This window comes from Heptranchias perlo, chromosome 12 (genome assembly GCF_035084215.1).
Source record: "Heptranchias perlo isolate sHepPer1 chromosome 12, sHepPer1.hap1, whole genome shotgun sequence".
Lineage (NCBI taxonomy): Eukaryota > Metazoa > Chordata > Chondrichthyes > Hexanchiformes > Hexanchidae > Heptranchias > Heptranchias perlo.
The window spans coordinates 51922767-51944760 of NC_090336.1; the positions used below are offsets into that span (position 1 = coordinate 51922767).

General features: G+C 40.7%; 1 protein-coding gene across 5 annotated transcripts in view; it reads right to left on the reverse strand.

Annotated features, from left to right (window-relative positions):
- The window catches only part of LOC137328029 (protein kinase C-binding protein NELL1-like), a 617180-nt gene that overhangs the window by 254733 nt on the left and 340453 nt on the right, over positions 1-21994 (reverse strand). The window lies entirely within an intron of this gene.

Consider the following 21994-nt stretch of genomic DNA (forward strand, 5'->3'; position numbering starts at 1 on the left):
AAGTGATGCAAGATTACCTTCTGGGGGTGACCTCACAACACTTGAGTAAGTTGGAACTTTGCAATTAAACTACGCTCACATTAATACAAGGCCAAAAACCATTTTGCATCAGTGTAGATTGTGCTTTATAACAGGCTTATAAAAAACTGGCAATGAATAACTTTATTAAATACTGTACGTTAGATAGTGCTGTTATGAAAAGTCAGAAATATAAGATGCTTTATCCATACTTCTCTTATAAAATAATGGCCTGGAAATTGGACAGTCCTGTTTCTCGGGCAGTAAATGGGTGCCTGAGCCTCCAATATGGCGGGCAAGAAGCACATTCTCATTATGAGCCAGAAGTGTGCTGCCCACCATATTGATGTAGGCAAAAAAAAGGCGTCAAGGGTCCATGCCTAAAACAGGCATTAGGCCCTTTCCATATTCAAATAAGGGGCTTAATACCTGTTTGAGGCGCCCTCTCCAACATTGGGTTGCCCTAAGGCAGCTGACGCTGGCTGCATTCAGGAAAACCAGGTCTACATGTGGCCTAACAGGCAGTACTTAAAAGGACTGCAAACAAGGTTAAGTGTTTAAAATATAATTACCTGAATGTGGAGCTGAAGTGTTCCTCCCATCTCCACATTCAAACCACATGGGTCGTTGCTGGCCACTGCTCCCCACCCACCATCCACCCCAATCACCACGCTACCCTCCCGATCTCGGGCTCTACCCTCCCTGATCTTGGACGACCGTTACCCAACCGAAAGGTCGCCCCCAACCCCCACCCCACCTCCCGTTACAATTATAAACAGACATATTTCTTGTTAGATAGAATAAGTAGTCCATCAATAAGAAACCCTTCAACCAGTTGGAGCCTAGAAACTCAACATTAACACCAGATGCTTGCAGAAGAGAGAGTACCACAAAATACAGGCACAGGATTTTAAAAAAAATTACATTTTTTTTTAAGAATAGCTGTGGTTGAAATTATGCAAAATACTAGGAGGGATTCCCAATGGTAAAAATCTGTTTCAAACCTTTGCATGACAGCAAACAGATTAACCCCCTCCATAAATACTAATCATCGGATAATGTGACAGTTGCTGTTAATAAATTCCAACTTGCTAATTAGACAGGTCTTTCATGTTAACACTGCAGAAAAACACAATGGCCCATTAAAATCTGTTAAGTGACGAGCAGAACAGTATTTTGCGAGAGGCAGAGAGTAGTTAGTTTTGGAAAATTGTTTATTTCTTTGTTCTTTTTGGCTTGGTCCCAACAGTAGCATCCAAATTTATGAGTATAAACGGGACAAATATATATTCTGTAGAATGTGTCTATTGAACAAAAAGGCAGAAATGGCTATGACTTGATATTGTAATGAAAGGCTTTTCCAAGAGGTGAACTCCCCTTCCCACGCTTGAAATGTAAAGCGATTAATAAATGACTGTCTGGGATAGATATAAGATGCTCCCTTTCTTTTTCCGCCAACAGTAGCTCTGATATTTTAAGTATCCTACCTAGACAGTAACATACTGTCTCCGTAGTATGATTGACTGAGTTTTGCGATTAGATAATTCAGAGGTTATGTTTGTCCCTAGATCATTGCTGTCAATGCCTTTTCCTATCCCATCTTTTAATACAATCTACCGAGCAAACTTAATTGGAAGGGCACACTATCTACATGGTGACCTCTTCACCATTCCACATCTAAATTAAGGCCTGAATTCAATGGAAACAGTGTCAATTGCAAATTAGTTAGAACTGCAATGTTTCATTGCATTCTGAAACTCGAATGTTGGGCCAATTAGGAAGACATTCACCTGTTCAGCATTCAGTGCACGGTCCTATTATTGAAGCAGATGCTGGTTATGTCTGCGGATCTTCTGCCTTAACCCCTTTGTGGCATTACAGATTGTCAAGCAGACCCAAACTGCCCATATCTGGACAACTTATTTTTATCGTTTTGATGTCAGGAACTGAAATGCCTCGTTTAGAAAATGACGTGCCTTGATCCATTTCAGAAGTATCCCAATTCTGTCAAATTGTGGGTTAGGCTTTGACCATACACCAGTTGTGATTTATTATTTGAAACCAGTTAGATTTAGAGGGTTTCAGCACCTTTGACATTCTTACAACTCTATACTGAGAATTAACATTCCTCATCTCCTCCCTATTTGTTAAAGATATCTCTGTGTGACAGTCAAAATATTTACTTTTGAACCGACTCATGCTTCTTACCTGCCATATGCCAGTGGAGCCATTAAGATACCCTATAGGCAATATTGTGTCATTATCATTCGAACTCTAAACTTCAATTAATGTACATATTTAGGGAGACTACACAAGAAACTCCATAACCCAGTAGTACCCCTCTAGAAAAGAGAAGACTGAGGGGTGACCTGATAGAGGTCTTAAAGATTATGAAAGGGTTTCATGGGGTCGACGTAGAGAAGATATTTCCATTTGCAGGGGAAATCAGAACTATGGGCCATAAATATAAGATAGTCACTAATAAATCCAATAGGGAATTCAGGAGAAATTTCTTTAACCAGAGAGTGGTTAGAATGTGGAACTCGCTAACACAAGGAGTAGTTGAGGCGACTAGCATAGATGCTTTTAAGGGGAAGCTGGATAAACACATGAGTGAGAAAGGAATAGAAGGATATGTTGATGGGGTTGGATGAAGAAGGGTGGGAGAAGGCTTGAGTGGAGCATAAACACCGGCATGGACCTATTGGGCCGAATGGCCTGTTTCTGTGCTATACATTCTATGTAATTCTATGTAATATTGACACAATTTAATGCAACCATTTGAAACTGAAAATGTTACACAGCATTTTATTAATTTCTTAGACTTGTATGTAGCTCTTCCTTTACCCAGAGAGTGGTTAGAATGTGCAACTTGCTACAAGGGGTAGTTGAGGCATATAGCATAGGTGCATTTAAGAGGCCAATAAGTATATGAGGAGAAAGGAATAGAAAGATGTGCTGATAGAGTTAGATGAAATAGGGTGGAAGGAGGCTCATGTGGAGCATAAACACCGACATAGACCAATTGGGCCAAATGGCCTGTTTCTTTGCTGTAAATTCTATGTAAATTTAAGCGAAGTAAAATACCAATATTATATGCAATTATTTATAAGATACAGGACTCAAAAATGCTGTAATGGTGCAAGGTGGCTAAGTGTTCAGAAGTAGATCCAGATGGCTGGGTACTTGACCATGAAATTGCTCAGAATATTCTCAAGACAACAAGCTTAAGACTAGCCAAGATTCATTTATTTTTCACTTCATCTTAACAGTTTTGAACAATATACAGGAATGATTTTGATTCAATAACATTGATTTAACTGTCAAAAATTAACTTGTTGCAATGCGAGACTGTGTAATATATTGGTCCGCTCACTTACTGCAGGTTTACCACCCCTTCTCCAATGACTCCAGTAAATAGGAAAGCATACGAACCACCTATGATCTGGCTTCATTATACTAATGCCCATGAAATTTGAAACCCAGGTATCACCAGGAACACTTGCATCACCTGGAATAACCATTAACAACAACAACTTGGATTTATACAGCACCTTTAATGTAGTAAAATGTCTCAAGGCGCTTCACAGGAGCATCATCAAACAAAATTTGACACCGAGCCACATAAGGAGATATTAGGACAGGTGCCCAAAAGCTTGGTCAAAGAGGTAGGTTTTAAGGAGCGTCTCAAAAGGTGGAGAGAGAGGCGGAGAGGTTGAGAGAGGGAATTCCAGAACTTAGGTCTCCCAGCTCGATGGTGATAGAGGAGGGAGAGATATGATGGGCAATAAGGTTACAGATTGTGGTAGTATACAATTTTGATTCCCTGAAGCACATCATAGATGCCAACTTTTGGGCTGCTAAATCTGTCCTTAATCTGTTCCATTTAGCATGGTTGCAGTGCCACACTACATATTGAGGATGCTCTCACTGTGGAGATAAGGCTTGGTTTTCACAAGAGCTATTAACTGTCACTTCTATCAATACATCTTCAAAAGTCCAATCTATTTCTGATGCATTCTTTCCTGACTGTGAACAGAATGCTGCCATTAACGTAAATAACAAACTGATCTATAACACCGTGATGCTGATAATCACCTGTACCTCTGTTATTTAGATGAAAGATAAAGATCAAATAATGTTGAAGAATCATCAACCTTTACTTCAGATTTGAGGAGATATGCATCCTACATTTCATGTACTATTACTATTGAATATCCGTGAATAAAACATGTTATTTTATGCAGTAACTGCAAACAATACCACCATTCTAAATCATGACTTCTTTGATATCTGATAGAGCAGGTAAGTCACCTCAAGAAATCTAGCTAGATTCCTTTGAAAGCTTTCTAATATAAATTGAAGTGAACATATCAGACCTTGCTGTCTTGATCAATTGTCCTAACACTGTAATGATGGTTTGAACCAGCAGACCTAGAAATATTTAAAATGCCTCTTATTTCATCTTATGTTTGCATAACTTTAACTGAAAAATGTTAGTTTTAATTCACAATGAGTGGAGAGAAGGAAGGAGGTGAGACCGTATTTTGGGGCCATACAGTTTGCACCTGTACATTCCCCCATCTGCTGAATTACCTAATGAGCAATAGGTAATTGCTGAATGGAGACCAGACACGGCCTCATTCGTTGGGAGGTGAGGAGAGAGTTCAATCTAGGTTGCCCTTGCACACTTCTTTGCAGCTGGCTTCCGACAGGTATTGTTGAAAGCCTAGGAGAAGGTCAGAGACAAATGAAAATGCACCAGAAAAGAGACAAAAATCGAAAAAAAAATTTGGGGGGGTGGGGAGGGGGTGGGGTGGATGCCCCGAAAGTCCCCCTTGAAAATAAACTTTGCACCATAAGGGCTCATTTCCCCATCAAAAATTTCTAAATCCAGTACTACAAAAATTGCACATTTTCGCCCAATAATACAACTGATAGAATATTGGGTATAGCTGCTGAAGTCATAAAATCATAGAACGACACAGCACAGAAGGAGGCCATTTGGCCCATCATGCCTGTGCCAGCTTTTTGAAAGAGCTATCCAATTAGTACCATTCCCCTGCAAGTTTTTCCCTTCAAGTATTTATCCAATTCCCTTTTGAAAGTTATTATTTAATCTGCTTTCAGGCAGTGCGTTCTAGATCATAACTCGCTGCCAAAAAAAAATTCTCCTCATCTCCCCTCTGGTTCTTTTGCCAATTACCTTAAATCTGTGTCCTTTGGTTACTGACCCTTCTGCCACAGGAAGCAATTTCTCCTTATTTACTCTATCAAAATACTTCGTAATTTTGAACACCTCTATTAAATCAACCCCTTAACCTGCTCTGCTCTAAGGAGAACAACCCCAGCTTCTCTAGTCTCTCCGCATAACTAACGTCCCACTTCCCTGGTACCATTCTAGTAAGTCGTCTCTGCACCCTCTCTAAGGCCTTCACATCCTTCCTAAAATGTGGTGCCCAAAATTGAACACAATACTCCAGCTGGGGCCTAACCAGTGATTTATAAAGGTAGAGCATAACTTTGTTGCTTTTGTACTCTATGCCTCTGTTTATAAAGCTTTTTTAACAGCCTTCTCAACTTGTCCTGTCAACTTCAAATATTTGTTTATTTATACCCCCAGGTCTCTCCGTTCCTGCAACCCCTTTAAAATTGTACCATTTAGTTTAGATTGCCTCTCTTCATTCTCCCTACCAAAGTGCATCACTTCACAATTCTCTGCATTAAATTACATCTGCCATGTGTCTGCCCATTTCACCAGTCTGTCTCTGTACTCCTGAAGTCTGTTACTATCCTCTACATTGTTTATTACATTTCTGAGTTTTGTGTCATCTGCAAACTTTGAAATTATGCTCTGTAGACCCAAGTCCAGGTCATTAATATATATCAAAAAGAGCAGTGGTCCTAATACCGATCCTTGGGGGACAGCACTGTATACTTCCCTCCAGTCTGAAAACAACCCTTCACCACCACTCTCTGCTTTCTGTCTCTTAGCCAATTTCATATTCACACTACTACTGTCCCTTTAATCTCGTTGGTTTCAAGTCTACTATGTGGTACTTCATCAAACGCTTTTTGAAAGTCCAAATACACAACATCAACCACAATACTTTCATCAACTGTCTCCGTTACTTCATCAAGGAACTCAATCAAATTAACCAATCACGATTTGCCTTTAACAAATCCGTGCTGGCTGTCATTTATTAACCCATGTTTTTCCAATGACAATTAGTTTTGTCTCAGAGCGTAAACGTTTCCCCACCACAGATGTTAGGCTGACTAGCCTGTAGTTGCCGGGTTTATCCCTCTCCCCTTTTTTGAACAGGGGTGTAATATTTGCAATCCTCCAGTCCTCTGGCACCACTCCCATATCTAAGATTGGAAGATTGTGGCCAGAGCCTCCACCATCTTCCTCCCTTACTTCCGTCAGCAACCTTGGATGCATCCTATCCGAACCGGGTGACTTTTCTACTTTGAGCGCTGCCAACCTTTTAAGTACCTCCTTTTTATCTATTTTTATCCTATCCAATGTCTCTACTACCTCCTCCTTTACTGTGACATTGGCAGCATCCTCTTCTTTGGTGGATAAATGCAAAATACTCATTTAGTACCTCAGCAATGCCCTCTGACTTCACAAGAAGATCTCCTTTTTGGTCCTTAATTGATCCCACCCTTCCTTTGACTACCCTTTCACTATTTATATGTTCATAAAAGACTTTTGGATTCCATTTTATGTTACCTGCTAATCTATTCTCATTGATTCCCTTTGCCCCTCTTATTTCCTTTTTCAGTTCTCCTCTGTATTATGAGCCTGACATTTACCATAAGCCTCCTTTTTCTGTTTCATTTTAAATCTTTATATCTTGAGTCATCCAGGGAGCCGGCAAGCTTTGCAAGTCATGGCAAGTTTTATGTCCCACTGCACACCCATTGTAACTGCTTCTTTTCATATGTCATACGTGAGGCCATTAGGTTTCAGTTTTGACAGAAAAACTGAAGTGAGGATTGTAATCCCAAAACATCAATAAAAATCCTGAAATCCAATGTAATAAAAAGGAATTTAACTCACTCGGTCATCTTAAAGCTGCGGCCTTGCTCATAGGCCTTTAGTTAGGGCTATTTATCTGTTGTATGTTGTTTTTTTGAGTTGTCATCTCTTTTGCGTCTGTTTGTCAGCTTTTCTGAGTTTTGCACATTGGTCTCTATGATTCTCTTCTGTTCATTTGAGGCACAGATTGATACCACATCGGCTTTTTGCAGTTAATGTCAAATACAGTGTGCATTAAGTGCACATTCTAAAATCAAGAAAGAGTATACTTTAAAATAAAGGATAGGCAAACCGGCACATTATATCACCACCTCAATACAACTGGAAAGAAGTGCAAGAGCTAAATTAGTTCCTAAAGATGAAGAAGTCTCGCTGAAGTGATTTGCTTCAGATGCCAATTAGAAATAATCAGAAAAGCTGTGAATTTGTATTCATCACCTAAAAACGCACTACAAATAGTCACAGTGGCATTCCATCAGTTGGGAAAATGAGTGCATACAGTCAGGCCCAACCCATTTCAACAACTCAACATTTCCATTCGTGTGAAATTGTCAGATAGGGGATCTTTCAACAATGACTGTATCAGTGGTATGGCCATATTCATTTCACCAGTGAAAATGTTATGTCACAAGTAATTAGTAGTAAACATTAAGACTGTAGGTATTTAGTAAATTGGACCACAAAGGTTTCAACCGTTTTGCTTCAAACAAAACAGCTTTTATCGGTAAAGTTTCCTGTCTGGCTGAGTTCCACAAACTGCAACTCCAACATAATAATATGGCTTTTTGTTTCCATAAGAATCATTTGCTGTCAATTGGACACTTTAAATCATATTAAAGTCTGATGCTGTTGACAGTTTATTGCTCAGAAAAAATAAATCTAGCCGCCGCTTGCAGACACAAACAGATGTCAACGTTTAGAAATTAGGTTAGGGACATGATGTCTGGGAACAAACTCAACTGTACTGCACAAGTTCTTCGTATCTGTTACAGACAGATGCACGAGGACAGAAATGCAATTATCTTAAGCAGCCCTTAAGCGAAGAAAGAAAAATGCAAGTTATTTACAAAAATGATCCCCGGCCTGGAGTGGGTTAGAACGTTGGTGGTGTAAATAAGTAGTAGCTTTCCCCTTCCTGCAATTGGTCAAGATGTTTGTCGTATATGAAATATAATTAATGTTTGCATTTATATATAGGCAGATAGTGCACTGGCAGGGGCTTGATCCATTGAAGTGCATTGAGTGACTGCTCCCCACATTATCAGGCACGGATACTTGAGGCTACAATTTACCTGAGGACCCTGGCAGACCCCAATGTGGCACCAAAGAACTGGGAGCCTGCACACAAGCCATAAGCTCGGCACGTTGGTTTCCCAATTTTCATTTAAATTAGTAGCTACCCCATAATGCGGTTGGAGCTCCTGAGCAATGCCCCAACCACACAGTGCCCATTTGGAACAGGTATTGAATGGGAGATTGTAATTATAAAAAAACTCCTGGTTCCCCTGCCCCAATACCTCTACCTGCCTTGCGCACCCCCCCCACCCCGAACCCCAAACATCCCATGCTAGTGTACTTACCCCCATCCTGGAAAACTACCCAGCTACTGGCACCCGACATTCCGGGCCCGACACTCCTGGTGTGCCAAGGATTATGCAAATGAGCTGACCTTACATTATCTAGGGAAGTCCACTGATAGCGTGAAGGCTGCATCATCACCCCCATACTGTCTTTCATATCAAAACAGCTTAAAGTGCTTTCCACAATCAATTACATTTTTAAGTCATTCCGAATGCTTGCAGCAATTGAATACGATTTCCTATTTATTATGCAGTTAATAACAACTGTTCTTAATACAGCATTGGAAATATTGGAATTTTTAATAAGTATTTCTTAAGTAATCTACTTTTTAAAAAATATTTATCTGGATAAAGTGCATGACACAAAATAACTAATCATATTTTTAAAAATGTCATTTGTAAATACAAAAAAATATTGGGGGTAAATTTTCACCTTCATCGCCGAGGCAGCGTAAGTTGGTGGAGCAGATCGCCCGCTGATTTTCATTCCATTGATGAAAATCGAGTGGGTTCTACAAGTAGCATAGTCGGTCCATCGTGCTTGTACTGGCTGTTTGAAAGAGCTGTCCAATTAGTCCCATTCCCCTGCTCTTACCTCATAGCTCTGTAAATTTTTTCCCTTCAAGTATTTATCAAATTCCCTTTTGAAAGTTACTATTGAATCTGCTTCCACCACCCTTTCAGGCAGTGCATTCCAGATCATTACAACTCGCTGCGTAAAAAAATATTTCCTCTTGTCGCCTCTGGCTCTTTTGCCGATCACCTTAAATCTGTGTCCTCTGGTTACCGACCCTACTGCTACTGGAAACAGTTTCTCCTTATTTATTCTATCAAAACCCTTCATGATTTTGAACATCTCTATCAAATTTCCCCTTAACCTGCTCTGCTCTATGGAGAACAACCCCAACTTCTCCAGTCTCTCCACATAACTGAAGTCCCTCATCACTGGTATCATTCCAGTAGATCTCTTCTGCACTCTCCCTAAGGCCTTGACATACTTCCTGAAGTGTGGTGCCCAGAAGTACTCCAAGATGAGGCCTAACCAGTGTTTTATCAAAGGTGAAAATTTATCCATTATTGATTTTATCTTTTGCATGCAGAGTCTCTCTACTTTGCAGCTCGATATCAAAAATTCTACCTTAGTCACAGCTCACTGCCTTCTCACAGCTCTAATCCACTTATCCCTCATTTCACACGGAAACCCTCAAACGACCTCAGTTGCACACACACTGTAAATGTTGATGAGCAAACTAGCCTTTTCTTAATTTTGTCAATTTATGCATTATTTTGATCCATCAAGTTCTGAACTATTTATTCTGCCAGTATATTCTGGCCACTACATATATAAGAAAGGTTGGAATGAGAAAAGGCAATCGGACCATCAAGCTAACTGCCTCCACAAGCCCACGACTTCTCCCACCTAGAAGGACAAGGGCAGCAGGTGCAGGGGAACACCATCACCTCCAAGTTCCCCTTCAAGTCACACACCATCCTGACTTGGACATATAGGGCTCGATTTTCGCGTCGGGTTACCTGCGGGTTTCCAGCGGGGGGGCCCCAAAAATCCCGATATCCGGTCACGTGACCGGATCGCGCCGAATTCCCGGCCACTTCCGGGTACCGCGCTGACGTGCGGGGCTGCGCGCGCAAGCCCCGCTGGTGGGAATCCCGCAAGCAATTAAAGCCAGCGGGGTTCCACTTGAGTGTACTTACCTTGCTTGTTGAGGTCAGTTAATGAGCTGAAGCAGCTGTCAAAAGAGGAAGTGTGGGATTTAGGTTCAAGGCAGTGAGTTTCACACACTGGGGGAAACAGTCTCTCTCCAACCAGGCGTGTTGCAGCCAGCAGCCTGTGGCAGGTGCCAAGGTGCACTCCACGGGGGAGAGCCCTCACCCACGCAGGAGGCCACCGCGTCACATAGGGCAACCCCTGCCCTCCACCACCCCCCGCCAAGCCATTAAATCATCAGGCTTTTGATCACCCCTCCTAATATCTCCTTCTTTGGCATGGTGTCCATTTTTTGATTATGCCTCTGTACTCCTGGAACTGGCCATTTCTTAAAGATTTCAGCTCATGCATTGTGAGGCTGGAATAATGCTATTGAGGTACCAAGTGCAGTGTTAATACTGCCATAGTGCAATATTAATAAAATATGAACTTCAAAAATTAGAATAAAACATTCTGCTCGACCAATCTTTTTCCCTATTCCTGTTTAATTCAATATTTATTATTTTAACATTAATTCTATATTATTTTTACCTATACTTCCTAATTTAACTTCTCTTTTACCTAAGTTCTTACAATTTATTAAAAACAAAATTGTATCTGTTCCTCCATGGTTCTATCAGTGTGCCATCCATTCTGGAACTGGGAAATGTGCGTGTGAAGTAAAGAACTTGAATTTATATAGCACCTTTCACATCTTCGGGACACCCCAGATTGCTTCACAGACCATGAATTACTTTTGAAGTGCAATCACTGTTGTCGTATAGGCAAAACCAGGCAGTCAATTTGGTCACATCAAGTTCTCACAATAATGAGAAAAACGACCAGTTGATCTATTTTGGTGACGTTGCACGAGGGACAAATTTGGGTCAGGAAACCACGATAACTCCTGACACTTCTTTGAGTATTGCTGTGGAATCTTTTTCGTCCACCCGAGAGGATAAACTGAGCCTTGATTCAATGTCTCATCCAAAAGACGGCACCTCCGACAGTAGTGCACTGAAGTGTCAGCCCAGGCTATGTACCCTAGTCCTGGAGTAGGGCTTGAACCTTCTAGCACTGAGCGGAGAGTGCGACCACTGAACCAAGCTGACACTTGCGATGCACTTTGGGACATTCTGAAGATATGATAAATTCCCCCTCCCTCCACCCCACCGCTGCTGAGGCATTGTCAGTCACCTAGGCCCAACACTTTGTAAATCCCTCCACCTCTTCAACTCCTTCTAATCCGATAAGACCCACCTCTTTGACCATGCTTTTGGTCACCCCTCCTAATATCTCCTTCTTTGGCTTGGTATCCATTTTTTGATTATGCCTCAGTGATGCACTTTGGGATTTTTTTTTAACTTTAATGGCGCTGTATTAATGCAAGTTGTTATTTTATTATTCATTCTTTGCCAGTTGCTTTCCACAGATGAAACTTCCATGATTCCAGCACCAGAAAAACTATAATGCTCTACTAGATATTCGATCACTCTATCTGTGCGCATCCTTATAAACTTTAATCCCATTCATAACCAAGTATTGTTCATTTTTTTAAGCAGTTAATCAACACTGCAGTAATTGCTCATGCTAGGAATCTGTGGCACATATCCAATATTTTGTGTGGTAAAATACAATCTTCTAATCTCTAATGTCACTTAAAGTTTGTTAATTTTTTTATGTGTGTTCTAATTTTACAGTCATCTGGTACTTGTTGACTTAATTTGAGTGATGGCTTCATGCTTTGGCAAATAACATTTGTGCAAAGTAACAAAAGAAGGATTGTGACTTTTGTGCTCATCCCCTGCATGACAATACCATGTGACTGTATAAAATCAGCTTTTGCTTGCCTTGTGGATACTGACTTACTATATTATTACCAAGCAGTCCCAAAATAGACCAGAAAATGGAAAACACTACAGATGAACCGACACCATGCTTTCTCACTATGTTTCTGTTGTCTTTTGTGTTTAAGCTGAGATGTACTGTAAACGTCTGGCTTTAAAACCTAAACTGAAAACCATTTAAACACAACAACTTACATCTATTTAAGCGTCTTTAACGTAGTAAAAGGCATTTCACAGGAGCGTTATCAAACAATATTTGACAGCGAGCCACATAAGGAGATACTGGCCCAGAAATTACTTACCTCGGGATGTCGAATTCCGATGGTGTCCCGTCTCTCCGCCGGCGAATCGATTGTGCAAGTTTGCAAATGCCCACAGGCGCAGTAAAACCTCAAAATTGCAAACTTGCTCCCATCGGTTCACCGGTGGTTTGACAGTTCCGAATTAAAGAGACATGCTTCGCAAAAATCATCGAAATCGTTAAACCTTCATAAACTTACCCATCTGTCCAGCTGGAACGAAGATATTTACACCACCAAAAGGTACGCTGGAAAATATCAGCCCTACACTACTTTTTAAAAGTGCAGTGACAGTTAATGACTGTGAAACAACAAAAAATTAAATTTTAAAAATGTGGAAGGTCAAATTTCTCTTATTTTGATATTTTTTGATCATTTAAAAAAAATTAATTTTTTTTTACTTTTAATTTCTGTAAGTTTAATTAAATTAAATTATTTGCTTGGCTTTTTATAATATGTGATAAATTTTTATTTAAACCAACATACAGAAGTTTACTTCAAATGTATGATTTGTACTTACCTGCCTGTCACTTTTTGACAGATTCTGTGGACGTGGCTTCCATTCCCACAGTCTCTATCGATATGAAGGGAGCTGTGCAGAAATCACAGCGCCGAACTGAAAAAAAATTGAAAAGGGAGCAAGTGCACGTCGGAGACCATGAGGTAAGTATTTTCATAGTCTTTGTCCGCAGAACGTGCAGACAGCCTTGCCATGCCGGTTGGAGCCAGTTCCAGCTAATTAGGACAGATTGGTCACATCAGTGGGTTTTAAGGGGCATTTTAAAGGAGGAGAAAGAGGTGGAGAGGTGGAGAGATTTAGGGAAGGAATTCCAGAGCTTAGGGCCCAGGGAGCTAAAGGCATGGCCGCCAATGGTGAAGTGATGAAAATCAGGGATGCGCAAGAGGCCAGAATTGGAGAAGCGCAGAAATCTCGGAGGGTTGTAGGGCTGGAGGAGGTTTCAGAGATAGGGAAGGGCGAGGCAATGGAAGGATTAAAAAACAAGCAGGAGAATTTTAAAAATCAAGGTGTTGCCGGATCGGGAGCCAATGTAGGTCAGCCAGCACAGGGGTGATGGGTGAACTGGACTTTGTGTAAGTTAGGATATGGACAGCAGAGTTTTGGATAGTTGCTTGTAGTGAAAAACAAAAGATTAAAATTAGATAAAGTTTATTTGGAATCAGTGTTCATCGTCTCAGAATAAGTAGGCTTGAATATAACAGACAGACTGAGGTACTGTGTGTTGAAATAATCGCAAACGTGTTTTTCCTCAAACTTTGACTTGAGAGATGCTTTCAACAGTACAAGAGACTCAGGAGCTGTGCTAATCTATGTGAGTCCCCAGTTCAATCTTAAAAGCCTTAAATGTTGGACTCCGTGTGAAGATTGCGCTTCAGAAGTCCATCAATCTCAGTGCAATGAGACACCTGAAACTGTAGATGGAATCAATGCATCCTGCACAATAAATTAATTTGCATTAAAGAGAACTCAGATCCAATTAAAATAATCAGTGAGCAAAGAGGTCATTTAAATTTAGCTATTTATTAGTGTCCTTCACTGCAATGTTGCTTATGCTGAAAGCCCTGATAAATGCTCAAGGTCGCCACAATAGCTTCATTTTCAAGAAGAGCAATATCTTCCTTTCAATCCTTTTGTTGAGAACCCGAAGTGAGAGGCGAGGGTTCAATGTGCAGGGCACCACCAAGATTGAGAACAGTAAAAGACAAGAATCAGAATGTAGTGATTAGGTGACACTAAGTGTGGGTCATAAAAATCCTGAAGATTATAGGAGATATGAAAAGCAAGTTCAGAGAACCACTTAGAATAACAATAACATATAGACAGATGAGAAAGGTTGTAATAGAGAGAGAGATACTGGAGGTTAGAGGTGCAAAAAACATCGTCTATCAAATGTCAACTTTTTTTCTTGGCAAGACTTCAAGAAGATTTTCTCCAAGGATGGGAGCAGTATTTAAGCCTTGGGAGGACTAGAATAATGGAGAGTTAAGAGATGCTGTCGAGAAAATAAGTGTCTGACTACAGAGGAAACCAAGCTTCTTGGTGGTAGTTTCAATGGAAGAGACTCAGGAGTTTCATTCAAGGTCAGAGGAGTCCGTGAGATTAGATCACTGATGACTGAAGGCCAACTGATGGAGCCAAGTGAGATAAAACTGATAGTTACTGGTTAGATTTAGGAGAGACATGAATAAACCAGGTCATAGAAGAACTGAAACAAACAAGAACTGAAGCATGCATGTTAAGTGTCAACATTTCACAATGTCAGTGTTTCTGAGGGTCTGTCAGCGTCTGAAATCAGTTTTTCGTTGCCTGAGGCACTTTTACTTCAATTTGCCTCAGAATGCCCTAAAAATTCCTTTGTGTGCAGGGGTGAATTCTCAAGAGTTGTGTGCATGCCAGAACTCCACACACACACACACAAGTAGTCAGCCTTCACGAATGCATAGAGCTCTGAGAATTTGAGCATGTGCATTAGTCCGAAGATCCGCACAAGTACATAATGGGGAAGTTGAGTGACCAGGACTCAACTCACGTGAGGTCCCCCACTGGGTCCAGGTTTGCCAGATATGGATGGATGCATTCCTGGAGGTTTCATCACATGGCCTCCCAACTCCAACTGCCCCACCCAGTCAAACAGCTTTTTTTTCCTTCTCCGATATTTTTATAACTAATAAATCAAAGTGTTCAAAGAAAATGAAAAAATACACTTTTTTTTAATGCCCCGATGATTTATCTCCCAGATTGCTTGTAGAAGTGTCCAGGAGATTAATGTTTAATTCCTAGAGACTCCAGGACAATCCTGGAAGGTTAGCAAACCTAACTGTGTCTGCAGCAGACATGTGGGAGATTTATATCTTAAGCTCGAAAATGACCTTTAAATGGAAGCCAGCCCATTTGCAGAATATATTTCAAATACTTAATTTTAAACTAAGGAATCTAGTGCAAACAATAATTGATGTCCTCCCTTAACTAAGGGCAGGTGTCAGTGGAAGGGCTAATTCTGCTGCCTGCTTCATTTATTTTTACTGTAAATTTCTTTCTAATGAAATATTTCACTTTGAAATTTTTAATTGGCATTCCACATCCACACCAACCATGAATGTTTCACACCATTTCTTCAGCCCCGTCAGGAAAAGCCCTTAGTGTAAATTAGTGTTTTAAAAGTTTTTTTTACAAGTTGCCCCTGAAACGTTATTTCATGCTTGAGTGAATTGGCAAATTTGCGCAAATTAACCTAAAGAACCGCATTATTAATGAGATCCCAGGCAACTTCCTGGCTCGTGGGTGGTTGGGGAACATGAGGGTCCCTTGCTGGCTCGGTGGCATTTGACAGCAGGTTTCATACCTTTGGGGAAAATATTGCATGTCAGCTGGACATGGTTAAGATTTTGTCTCTAGCCATTGGAAATGCTAAAACCAAGCATTCCAGCAATTTTAGAACTCAGTTAAACCAGCAGAGATATAGATCTGTATGGCTACATTTGAAGGTGCTCATCATTACATGTAGAAGTAGTCTTTTGACTGTCTTGCACTAGCATAAATGTCAACCCTCAGCGTACGAACCATACGAAATTGACAGGCAGGAAAAGGCCAGCTGGTCCATTAAGCCTGCCCCACACCATGATGGCCAGACCATTGTGGTGAAACACTTCTTCCCTCCTCCGAACTCCCATCCTCACACCCACCCCCGCAGCCATGTAATCTCCTGGGAGAGGCGAAAAACAGAAAAACCCCAGAGTCAATAAGGGAAAAAATACTCTGTGGTTCTTGGTCTATGTGAGAAGGAAAATGGTAGTGATCTTGGGAGAACAGGGGCAGGAACCACCAAAACACCTTAGAGCTGCCTGAATCTTCTGAGGCCGGTGAATAGGTGTCTGCTGGACACATGCATAATTTGTGTCTTCTATCCACAAGCATGGGGAGATCCTAATGAGCTCGAAAGCTACCTGGAATCTTGCTCGAACAATGGTTCCTCGGGTTGTCATCGCATATCAGGTGTCAGGTACAGCGTATCAGATGCATTGGAGGCAAAGGAAAGGAACATTTTGTTCATGGGGACGTGTAAGAAGATTGCAAGGCTTGGAGGAATCCATTTACACTGCTTTCATTCATTTTGTTACGGCTTTTGACCATGTGCCTCAAGCCCTTCAAGGCCCTCCCTTACAATACCGTCTAATTCATCATTGATTGAGACATCAAATAGAATGGGTGACAGCATACAACCTTGTTTCACTTCTTGTTTGAGAGATAAAGCAGCCCGCTTGATTGGCACCCCATCCACCACCCTAAACATTCACTCCCTTCACCACCGGCGCACTGTGGCTGCAGTGTGCACCATTCACAGGATGCACTGCAGCAACTCGCCAAGGCTTCTTCGACAGCACCTCCCAAACCCGCGACCTCTACCACCTAGAAGGACAAGAGCAGCAGGCGCATGGGAACAACACCACCTGCACGTTCCCCTCCAAGTCACACACCATCCCAACTTGGAAATATATCGCCGTTCCTTCATTGTCGCTGGGTCAAAATCCTGGAACTCCCTTCCTAACGGCACTGTGGGAGAACCGTCACCACACAGACTGCAGCGGTTCAAGAAGGCGGCTCACCACCACCTTCTCGAGGGCAATTAGGGATGGGCAATAAATGCCGGCCTTGCTAGCGACGCCACATCCCGTGAACGAATTTAAAAAAAACTCCTCATGGCCAAATCTTGGATTTTATTCACGATGTACACTCTAGCCGCATGATCCATGCAAGTGAAGATAAAAGAGACACTGAACTTATCTCTCTCAAACAAGAAGTGAAACAAGGTTGTATGCTGTCACCCATTCTATTTGATGTCTTAATCAATGATGAATTAGACGGTATTGTAAGGGAGGGCCTTGAAGTGTGTATTCTGAGCACTTCTGCAACTTGCTCCTCTTTACAGATGATATTGTGTTGTTGCTGGACTCACCTGGGAATTTAGAGGCATTCTATTTTTGGCTTCAAAAGCAAAATTATAGCCCAGTCCAAAATGTTGCAACATGCTCCCAGACCCCATCCCCAGGTAATAAATATTGCACCATCAGTGTTCACTTTCCTCCTTCAAAAATCACAAAATCTACCACTGCAAACAAATATGCACTTTTGTGTACTTTCATGTTTTTCGTATAAGGAACTGAGGTAACAATGAGTATAGCTTAAGTCATTCTAAGCGCATGTCCTACTGCACAATCACTGTAACTACTTCTTTTCATATGTCATAGGTGAGATTGCTGAGCTTCGGTTTTCACAGTAAAGCAAACTGAAATTGTGGAAATGTGATCCCAAAACAGTAATTAAAAATCCTGAAGTCACCTTAGTAACCTTGGTTGTGGGCCTTTATTTGGGGCTGTTTTTCGGTTGTATGTTTTTTTTGAAGCTCTTCCTCAGCGTTAGCGAGGTTTGTAGGTTGGCGCGTATGCTGATGGGCATGAAGAAGATCTAGAATTAACGATTCAGCCCAGTGAGCACGAGAGGACTGGAGGTGATCGATACGTGGAATCATCAGCAAAAGAATGGATGGGGACAGATAATTAACGGAAGAGGTCACCGATGTAAAGAAGCAAAAGAGTGGAAAAAAGGACAGTGCCTTGGAGTTATGGAAAATGTCAGCGGATAAACCATCGACTGGAGCACAAATAGAGTGCTTTGAAAGAAATCTAGATAGGCACAAACATTGCTGTGGTGGAAGACCAGGTGATGTTAATTTAGATCGAAGTGCCAAATACATTTTCTGTTGCTCGCACTTCCTCTCTAGTTTCTTCTGAAGATGCTGTCAGTTTAAGGATCCCTTGTCTGAAAAACAGCATTGCCTGGGTACAGCTGGTGACACAAGCAGCAATTCACAGCCAGAGACAATCAAAAAACTCAAATGAGAATAATGCACCATGTTTTTAGCTCACTACTGGTTTCAGTAGTACCATCATCGGTCCAGTTTACACTGATAATCTGAAGCCTGTTTAAATTTAGCTTCTAATCATCGGTGTAAGCATGCTGAATTTTATGCTCCATTTTCAGCTCAGTGCATAGCAGAAGCAAGGCTTCATTATAGAAAAACATGAAGTGGTGCAGTGTAAACAGTTACCATCATTTGTGACCATGTCTGGTCCATTTCATCCAATACATTCTCAGTTACCTAAACTTCCCTATTCCTTCTACCTGTCCAACCTAATTTGTCACCACTTTTCTCTTTGCCATCAATTCTGTCTGCTTTTTTGGAGACATATGCCCAGCACCTCAAAAACGTCTGCACTTATATATGTGCTGCAAACCTACTGCAAGGAGGGTAGGAATCAATCAAGGTGCCAGCATCTCCCCCATTCCTTCATGAGCCAGTCGTTCAAATGGAAGCTGAGGCTGGGAAACATTATTTTTACATACAATTTACAGCATGGAAACAGGCCATTGGCCCAACAGGTCTGTGCCAGTGTTTATGCTCCACACGAGCCTCCTCCCACTTACTTCATCTAACCCTATCAGCAAAGCTTTCTTTTCCTTTCTCCCTCATGTACTTATCTAGCTTCCCCTTAAATGCATTTTGAAATGATTATTTCAATTAATTCTGTTTTAAAAGTTGACCTGGAAGGGACTATTAATTTAAGATTTGGTTCTACTTCCAACTTAGAATTTAACCAACATATTTGAAACAAGACAATGATCTCCTGCGCACTCACTCACTCGTGAGGTGCTGTGCCCTCTGTTATTCAGCGCTGTAGGAAATGGAATGATTTCCCTGAACATCCCATAACCAGGTCAGCAACTTTTTGATGGTTGTCAGACTAAAAATAATCACAGCTAGTCTGAAAACATGCCAAATGGACACTGAAACCAAACTGGATGTTAATGCACCATGTGTAGGTTTATAATCACTAACTAATCTCTGGTGTGGTCAGTCATTTTTCTATCGATTTCATCAGCCTAACAGAATCTTTCAGCGATTCATAGCTCAAGCACCAGATAAATGAAAATGTAAGGTGCAAAGATAAGGACAACTTAAAACTTCTTTAATCGGGTCCCTTATTAAATATTCATAGATAGTATCCATCTTAAATTTACATTTTCATGTCACATCTGAGCTGGGTATTTAGCCCACTGTTGAAATCAATGCTGGATATAGACAACATTTTGTTTTAAATCAATGATCTTATGGCATTATACTAGAGACCTCTTGGGCATAAATAATACATTAAACTGGGCAGCTAAACCTAAAGTGCTGCATTACATAGAGAAAATTCTCCATTAGCCCTATGGATCTTAAAATGCCTGCTTATTCTGCTCTGGAAAATTCTAACAATATATTCAGTGGTACATGACCCCAAAAAATCATAGAATCATACAGCACAGAAGGTCATTTGGCCCATCGTGCCTGTGCCAGCTCTTTGAAAGAACTATCCAATTAGTTCCACTCACCTGCTCTTTTCCCATAGCCCTTCAAATTTTTCCCTTTCAAGTATTTATCCAATTCCCTTTTGAAAGTTACTGTTGAATCTGTTTCCACCACCTTTTCTGGTTCTTTTGCCAATTATCTTCAATCTCTATCCTCTGGTTACCACCCCTCCTGCCAGTGGAAAGAGTTTCTCTGTATTTACTCTATCAAATCCCTTCATAATTTTGAACACCTCGATTAAATTTTCCCATAACCTTGGAACAGAAAGGTTAATGGGAGATTTGGAGAACTATCCCAGCATCTCGAGTCCCTCATTCCTGGTATCATTCTAGTAAATGCTGGTAGGAAAAGCTGCAGGCAACCTACCACTTGATGGATAACTTCACATTTTAGAAGTCTAACCAGTGACTGAAATGCTGACTCCAAGAAGACTGCAATTAGCCGGGATTTAATCAAAAATCCCTTACTGACAACAGCACACAATGTCCTCATTTATAATACTAAATGCTATACCATGATTTGTGCTTGTCATGCAGAATGCAATCTCCAAAACAACAGAAAATATCTCAAAATTCCATGAAATATAAATGGAAATGAGCTTAATCATTCGCTCCGCGGTGTCGAAACAACGGGCTACGCGCCATGGCAATTTGACCCAAGAAACCCAGGCAACTCAGTTCCATTTATTTTTTATTTCTTAGTTGCTGGCTTGTTCTTTTGAATTTCATGGGCCTGGAGGATTGGAAAGGACAGTTGCGAATGCTACTGTTTCATTGGTGGATAAATCCTAAATCGGACCACCAAGCTCATCGTATTTGCACTTTATGCAAATGAATGGGAATATTGAATATTGAATCGTGGTCTGTGAGACTCCATTGTATGCACCGAAGTAACCACAAATATAAAAAAAAGCTGGGACGCTTCTGCTATAAATCAATGACCCAATTGCAAAAGGACACAATCCAGGGATGGGATCTCCAAAATGCCAGTAGAAATACTGGAATTCCATGTATATATAAAGAAAACTTAACGTATTCAGTCATAATAAACCACTGGGCTTGGCAATAATTATTTGCACAAATGTGTTTCTATAATTTTAATATAAATTCCAATCGGTGAAGAATGACTGATAGGTCAAATTACCTGGAGTAAAATATTCTTCTCAACTTGCTAAAAATAGTTTTTTTTTTAACCTCAGTTATCTTGAAGTTTAAGCAGACGTCAAAAGCATTTTCAAAAGAAATAGAAGCTGATCAGTTTGTGTTTAAACTGTCAGAACAACTCCTGGGAGTCCTCTGAATAGAGTTTTAAAAAGGTGTCGTATAACAGTGAACAAACATTTGAGATATAAGCTGAAGTTAGAAGACAACGATACCAGGAAAGAAAACAACACACTGAAGATGTACACCAGAGGTTGGAATCAGTGTTTTGCAGAGGAGGACAGACCTATTTTGATATAATAGTTACATTCCTACAGTAAATCATCCAAGATATAGACAAACAGGAGGAGCATGATTGCTGTCTGGTAATTCATTGTAAAATGCAGAAAAAGAGCCAACTTTACCAAGTTTGGCTATAATTCTTAAAGCTGAAAACTGTTGCTATACTTTATTTATTTGAGCTCAGGTAAGGCACTGATGCTGTAATTCTGAACTGAGCTATGCCATGTTAAACTAAACACTCTGTTGTAATTATGAAACCAATTGTCTTATCCTCAAGTATGGAGAAGTAGCACAATGAAGTAGCAGTTGTACATCAAATTATGTTCCGTTCAGTCCTTGATAGCTTTGGGTTCCTTGTCATCATAACAGGGTGACACAAGAGCCAAATTGCAACTTGCTCATCAAAACCTTTGGATTAGGGCTCCAGGGATCTTATTTTGAACTCAGGTCAGTTAATTCTGTTTGCCAGCCCAATTGCTGGAGTGGTACTTATCTGTTTCGTATCAGCCAATGTTAAAGGGCACAACAGTTCATAGGATTTGCTCCCAATGTTATTTGTGGCGGGTATTTCACCTCACTGTCTGAAGCCCTTTGTGTAAATGCTTAATTTGCCTGCTAAGACGAACTA